This window comes from Pseudophryne corroboree, chromosome 6 (genome assembly GCF_028390025.1).
Source record: "Pseudophryne corroboree isolate aPseCor3 chromosome 6, aPseCor3.hap2, whole genome shotgun sequence".
NCBI lineage: Eukaryota > Metazoa > Chordata > Amphibia > Anura > Myobatrachidae > Pseudophryne > Pseudophryne corroboree.
In genome coordinates this window covers 83,621,768-83,628,982 of record NC_086449.1, presented here as the reverse complement: position 1 = coordinate 83,628,982, position 7,215 = coordinate 83,621,768, and the positions used below count along the sequence as shown (strand labels likewise).

The 7,215-nt window shown below is 47.8% G+C and overlaps 1 protein-coding gene across 1 annotated transcript in view; it reads left to right on the top strand.

Annotated features, from left to right (window-relative positions):
• Window positions 1-2,264: 2,264 nt before the first annotated feature.
• KEAP1 (kelch like ECH associated protein 1) overlaps window positions 2,265-7,215 on the top strand; it is a 28,993-nt gene continuing 24,042 nt past the window's right edge. Inside the window, exon 1 of the mRNA XM_063931384.1 lies at window positions 2,265-2,410. The gene's annotated coding sequence lies outside the window, so the exon portion shown is untranslated. The remainder of the gene's footprint in view (window positions 2,411-7,215) is intronic.

Below are 7,215 nucleotides of genomic sequence, written 5' to 3'. Positions count from 1 at the left end.
GTCAATAATCATGATGAAGGGTCGCGCACGCACACTATGGGCGGTGCATGTGCGCAGACCCTATGCATGCGACGTACGCAGCACCTTCGTCCAACTCTGAATTAGGCCCTATGGCGCTATTATGAGGCATTACTTTAATAACAGCTGCAGAGAGGAATCTTTCTTGAAGCATTGGGACAGGGGTACCTTCAATATTTTGCTATAGGACACTGCAAAGTTCTGGTTACACCCCTGTAGTGAGCTCTAAGATCCACGTTGGTACAACCTATGAAAATGAACCAAACCTGTGTCAGCTTCACAGAGACTCAACTGCTCTCTATACATTGCACTGGAGTTTTGCTGGAGGTGATAACAGGCAGGCGGAGAGGATGACTCAGCCATTCATAACGTGTGAGTGTCCTATGCGCCAAAACTTCCTTGTTTAGGTCAGTTCTGGGCGCCACCCCAGTTGTTGCCATGAAGATGTTGTATGTGAATGTGAGTGCGACCTATTGGAGGATCTATATCTATATATATATATATACTGTATATATAGATAGATAGATATACATAGATATACATATATGCACATATATACATACATATTTATATACACATATCTATTTTTATAAATATATACACACACAGCTATCTAGCTATCTCTCTAACTACATACACATGACTCACTTGTACTGTATAGCACCCAGGGGGAGATTCCTGAAATATGAGTACCACATACCAAATATAAAGGGAGGGGTTATGAGCAGCAAGGACGTTAAAAATAAACCGGGATGCCTATACTAAGAGGAAGAAGTATGGAGTAATAGATTGGGCTGTAGGGAGCAACTGTAGGAGTTATAGGGATTGGATATTATATTGGCACACATAAAACAGTGTATTCACTATCACGCTCCTTGGGCGGGATGCAGTCAATATCCCGCTGGACGGGATCCCGTCGGTCGAAATACCGACGCCGGAATCCCGACCGCCACAATCCCGACATATTCTCCCTCCGTGGGTGTCCACGACACCCATAGAGGGAGAATATAATAGTGTGCCGAGCGTAGGGAGGCACCGTGCCCGCAGCGTGGCGAGCGAAGCGAGCCCGCAAGGGGCTGCGTTCCGCTTGCCACCCCTGTCGGGATTGTGTGGTCGGGATTCCGGCGTCAGTATTTCGACCGCCGGGATCCCGTCCAGCGGGATTACGTACTGATCCCCCTTGGGCATTGATGGTGTCTTCTGAGTCTGATGCCGAGTCCTGGGGCACTGTGTGTGCAGTTTGCATGTTCTCCTTGTGTTTGGATCTTCTCCTACAGTCTAAAAACATAGAGGAGAGGATAACCATACTATCCCTTTAAACCGGGACGCTCATGAATTAGTTTCTGTGACTGTAAGGGCTGAAACACACTACCCGGCTTTTGCCGGCCGGGAAAAAGCCGGATGGCTTTTTCCCGTGCCGGCATTGTAGTTAACAGTGTGAGGGCTAGGGTCCCTTCACACTGCACGGCCCCGGCCCGGCTGCCGGGTTGCAGCCGGGTCTCACCACTGAAAGGTCCGGCGGCCAAGCGGCCGCCGGGCCGTCTTTGGAGCCAGTGAACCATGTGTGTGAAGGGGAGCTTTCACACACAACGTTTTTTTCTGAAGCCGTGTCTGATGCTGCGCATGCGCACAGCATTACACACGGCTCAAAGCCGTCCTGTGTGAGCGACTCTGCCGGTTTCTCCCAGATGGCAAAAAGCCGGACAAAGTTTGTCCGGCTTTTTGCCATCCGGGAGAAACCGGCCAGTGTGTTACAGCCCTAACCAGGTGAAATGCAGGCATGAAGTAAGCATGCCACAGAACCTGTGTAAAACAGATGCCCCGATTTAAAGGTACAGTGTGGGTACTGGAAAGCCCATGTATACAGTATATATAGAGTACATTATATATAGAATACAGTATATATATATATACTGTGTGTGTGTGTATATATATATATATATATATATATATATGTGTATATATATATATATATATATATGTGTGTATATATATATATATATATATATATGTAGTACAGGACATGTAGTACAGTACAGTGTATGCAGTATATACAGTGCCGGCAAATTACTCCCTCCCGTGAGAAGAATTACACAACGCCCAGCCGCCACCTCTGCCGCTGCGCTGCCCAGTGCCGTGCGTACTGTGCAGTAGTAGTTTGTACTTTCACTTACATAAAGGCAGGAACATTCCGAGACCCATGCGCCTTCGCCAATTAGCTCGCTGCCCGACAACAGTCCCTATCATGTGACGCCTAGTCTCCGCCCAGCTGCCTGCGTGACGCGAGGCCCCGCCCCTGACCTCTTATTGTGACGCTGCTGGGTCCTACTGCTTAGTCATTGTGACTGCTCCGGAACATGGCGGGGGCGGCGGGCAGAAGATCCGGAGGCCGGTAAGACTGACACCGGGGCATGGGTGACGCCGGCGGGAGGGGAGCAGGAACACGCATGCCTGATAAGGCGAACAGGCGATAAGGGTTAGAGACGGGGGTGAGAGTGGCAGGAGAGGGGGTAATGCGCTGCCGTAGTGGTACAGGCTGAGGTTAGAGGAAGGTTCTACACGGGGAAGGGCGGAAGTATTCACAGGGCTGGCAGGGCAGCTATGGCACAGCAGCCTAACACAGCCAGGGGAGGCTAACGTACACGTACCTGCAGTGGAGGGTCAGTCAGTGTGGGCTATGGCAGAGTAGATGGCAACGGGCGTCTGGTAGAGTAGGTGATGGCAGGTGGGGTGGGAAAGCTGGTACAGTAGGTGATGGCAGGTGGGGTGGGGGGGGGGCTGGTACAGTAGGCTATGACAGAGTAGATGGCAGCGGGGGGTAGACTATGCTATGGCAGAGTAGATGGCATCAGTGGGTAGAGTGGGCAGAGGCAGAATAGATGGCAGTGGGGGGTAGACTATGCTAAGGCAGAGTAGATGGCATCGGTGGGTAGAGTAGGCTGTGGCAGAGTAGATGGCAGCGGACGTCTGGTAGAGTAGGCTATGGCAGAGTAGATGGCATCAGTGGGTAGAGTAGGCTATGGCAGAGTAGATGGCATCAGTGGGTAGAGTAGGCTATGGCAGAGTAGATGGCAGTGGGCGTGTGGTAGAGTAGATGGCATCAGTGGGTAGAGTAGGCTATGGCAGAGTAGATGGCAGTGGGGGGTAGACTATACTATGGCAGAGTAGATGGCATCAGTGGGTAGAGTAGGCTATGGCAGAGTAGATGGCAGCGGGGGGTAGACTATGCTATGGCAGAGTAAATGGCATCAGTGGGTAGAGTAGGCTATGGCAGAGTAGATGGCATCAGGGGATAGAGTAGGCTATGGCAGAGTAAATGGCTGCGGGGGTCTGGTAGAGTAGGCTATAGCAGAGTAGATGGCAGTGAAAGGTAGAAGGGGTAGGTAGAGCTAGGTGACAGCAGGTGTTAGTGGAGTAGTCTATAACAGGAAAGCTAGTACGGCCGGGTCTTGTACAGTGAGGATAATTAATACAATATTTAAGTCTAGTTTAAGGTAGATGTTAGTTAATTGTGATGTAATAAAATCTCAGGGACAGATGAGTACTGCTGTACTGAATAAAGATGAATAACCTTTATTTACTACATACAAATGTCTGATTTACACTAGGAACAATATATAGAGGGTAACTGATGTACTATGTAACAGTGACACTGGGGATCTGGACTTTGTTACGGTTAATAATCTAATATTGGAAAAGTTAGTGTTTGGATTATACATTGCTGTTACGTGTGAGGTGTGTTCAAGCCTCTGTCATGAGAAGTATATAGACGATGGAAGAATGTGAAATACAGGGCAATGGTCCTGATTCCGATTTGTATGTACATGCCTACTCGGATTTATCAGCCTACGGACATGCAAAAAACCCCTAGGGAAGCAGCGGCCTACAATGCCCATTGGAGTCATTGCAAAGTCCTCAGCAGCTGCGTAGAAACGAGGAAGATCAACGCTGCAGCCATGAATTTTGCATGTGCAGTTGAAGGCAGTAACATGCCGTGACACGCCTGTGTTTTTACCCCATTACCTTCCCCAAACTGTTCCCGCCTATCTGCCCCTTTGCGACTAAATCCTCACTGCGATGCATTGTATAGGTACCTTGGCGTGTGCGCAGTGCGACTGTGGCTTAAGCGCAGTCGGGCGATAATCGCTCAGTTGCTTGAACATTGGCATTGTGTACAAATCGGAATCGGGCTTGAGGTGTGCTGCAGACGGAGGTACAGGGGTGTAGTAGCCCTTTAAGGATAAGTGAAATTTTCACTATACTGACAGGTGTCACTGTCTATAGAGGTCACTGGCACAACTGCTGTAAATAGGAAAGTTTACACAAAAAAAGAAGGGTTTTTGATCCTGCACCAACCTAGATTCAATGTACGTGGGTAATCGTATAGGAGCCTGAAATGGACAATCATGCTAACTATTAGTAATCGCTTTCTGTCCGGAGTCAAAAAACGGGGGGGTATACGTGCGAAAAGAGAAAAGTATGACTCTGATACATTAATAATTAATTAACATTTAGTTAACACAAGAGTGCGCCCAAACAAGAGTCATACTTTTCTCTTTTCGCACGTAAATAGGAAAGTGCAAAGTATGTCAGATAGTAGAACGGCAGTCCCATGCTCAGCTCCTCGGTGTAGTGTTTTATGGTGGTGGGTAAACCAGCTGTGATCCTGGTGGGGGATAGTGGACATCGTTCGTGTAGTCTGAGGGGACGGTGAACATATAAAGAGAGCAGCTGTGATACTGGCAGGTCCCACCATTGTCACTGGCTACTACACTGGCAGCAGACATACTGGTAGGGGACTATATGGATTACTCTATGTCACAGGTTCTCAAACTCGGTCCTCAGGACCCCACACGGTGCATGTTTTGCAGGTCTCCTCACAGAATCGCAATTGAAATAATTAGCTCCACCTGTGGACCTTTTAAAATGGGTCAGTGAGTAATTAATACACCTGTGCACCTGCTGGGTTACCTGCAAAACATGCACTGTGTGGGGTCCTGAGGACCGAGTTTGAGAACCCCTGCTCTATGTGACTGTAGGTTTTGTTAATCTGTGATGAAATTGGTTCTGTAGCGATGATGACTGGAAGGCTTAGCAGTGTTGGTGGATTATAAGGTTACACACAAGTCTTTACTGAAACTCTGAGGCTAAGGGTGTGTTGCAATAATGTACTGTGACACACTTGTTATTGCTGGTATGTAGACTATTACACTTGTCATTTATGGTATTTACTTCCCGTATACCATCATACCATCTTCTGTAATTAAAAAAAAAAAAAAAATGTATTCTCTCATGATCGAGCAATATAGATATACATATCAGACTTAACTACTGTACCTAGCGATAGAGAAGTAATTCCCACCTGTATAGGCAAGGCTGCACTTTGTCATGTAGGAGATAGTACCTATGTATGTATGTATGTATGTATGTATGTATGTGTGTGTATATATATATATATATAATACACCTTCTCATGTAGGAGATTGTGTGTGTATATATATCTACGCCTTCTCATGTAGGAGACAGGGACCTGTGTGTGTGTATGTATGTATGTATGTATGTGTATATATATATATATATATATATATATATATATATATATATTCTACACCTTGTCATGTAGTAGATTGTACCTGTGTGTGTGTGTATACGGCTACACCTTGTCATGTAGGAGACAATACCTGTATAAACACGGCTTCACCATATCGTACCATGACATGAAAGTTAAACGAATAGATGGTCTCTTAAGCCAGCATTTCCCATTACAGTCCAGGATTTAAGAATATCCATGCTTAAATGCAGGTGACTTTATTAGTACCTCAGTCAGTTTGATTATAACATCTGTTCATAAGCATGGATATCCATGTGATATAATACACAATGGGCTGCATGTAATAACGTGCGAGATGTCGGCCGAACTCCCAGTTTTCTCTGACGTCCTATTGGATGCTGGGGACTCCGTAAGGACCATGGGGAATAGACGGCTCAGCAGGAGACTGGGCACACTAAAAGAAAGATTTGGTACTACCTGGTGTGCACTGGCTCCTCCCTCTATGCCCCTCCTCCAGACCTCAGTTAGATTTCTGTGCCCGGCCGAGCTGGATGCACACTAGGGGCTCTCCTGAGCTTCTAGAAAGAAAGTATATATAAGGTTTTTTATTTTACAGTGAGACCTGCTGGCAACAGGCTCACTGCAACGAGGGACTAAGGGGAGAAGAAGCGAACCTACCTGCTTGCAGCTAGCTTGGGCTTCTTAGGCTACTGGACACCATTAGCTCCAGAGGGATCGACCGCAGGACCCGTCCTTGGTGTTCGTTCCCGGAGCCGCGCCGCCGTCCCCCTTACAGAGCCAGAAGCAAGAAGATGGTCCGGAAAATCGGCGGCAGAAGACTTCAGTCTTCACCAAGGTAGCGCACAGCACTGCAGCTGTGCGCCATTGCTCCTCATACACACTTCACACTCCGGTCACTGAAGGTGCAGGGCGCTGGGGGGGTGCGCCCTGAGCAGCAATAATATCACCTTGGCTGGCAAAATAACCACAATATATAGCCCCAGAGGCTATATATGTGGTAATTACCCCTGCCAGAATACAGAAAAAAGCAAGAGAAAAGTCCGCCGAAAAAGGGGCGGAGCCATCTCCCTCAGCACACTGGCGCCATTATTCCCTCACAGTTCCGCTGGAAGGAAGCTCCCTGACTCTCCCCTGCAGTCTACACTACAGAAAAGGGTAAAAAAGAGAGGGGGGGGCACAGATTTGAGGCGCAGTAAATATTATAGCAGCTATAGGGGACATAATTCAGTTAGTCCCTGCATTATATAGCGCTCTGGTGTGTGCTGGCATACTCTATCTCTGTCTCCCCAAAGGGCTTTTGTGGGGTCCTGTCTCCTTTAAGAGCATTCCCTGTGTGTAGGTGCGGTGTGTCGGTACGGCTGTGTCGACATGTTTGATGAGGAGACTTATGTGGAGGCGGAGCAGATGCCTATAAATGTGATGTCACCCCCTGCGGGGCAGACACCTGAGTGGATGGACTTATGGAAGGAATTACGTGCAAGTGTCGACTCCTTACATAAAAAATTTGACGACAGGCCAAATACGGGACAGCCGGCTTCTCAGCCCGTGCCTGCCCAGGCAATTCAATGGCCATCAGGGGCTCTAAAACGCCCACTGCCTCAGATGGCAGACACGGATACTGATAC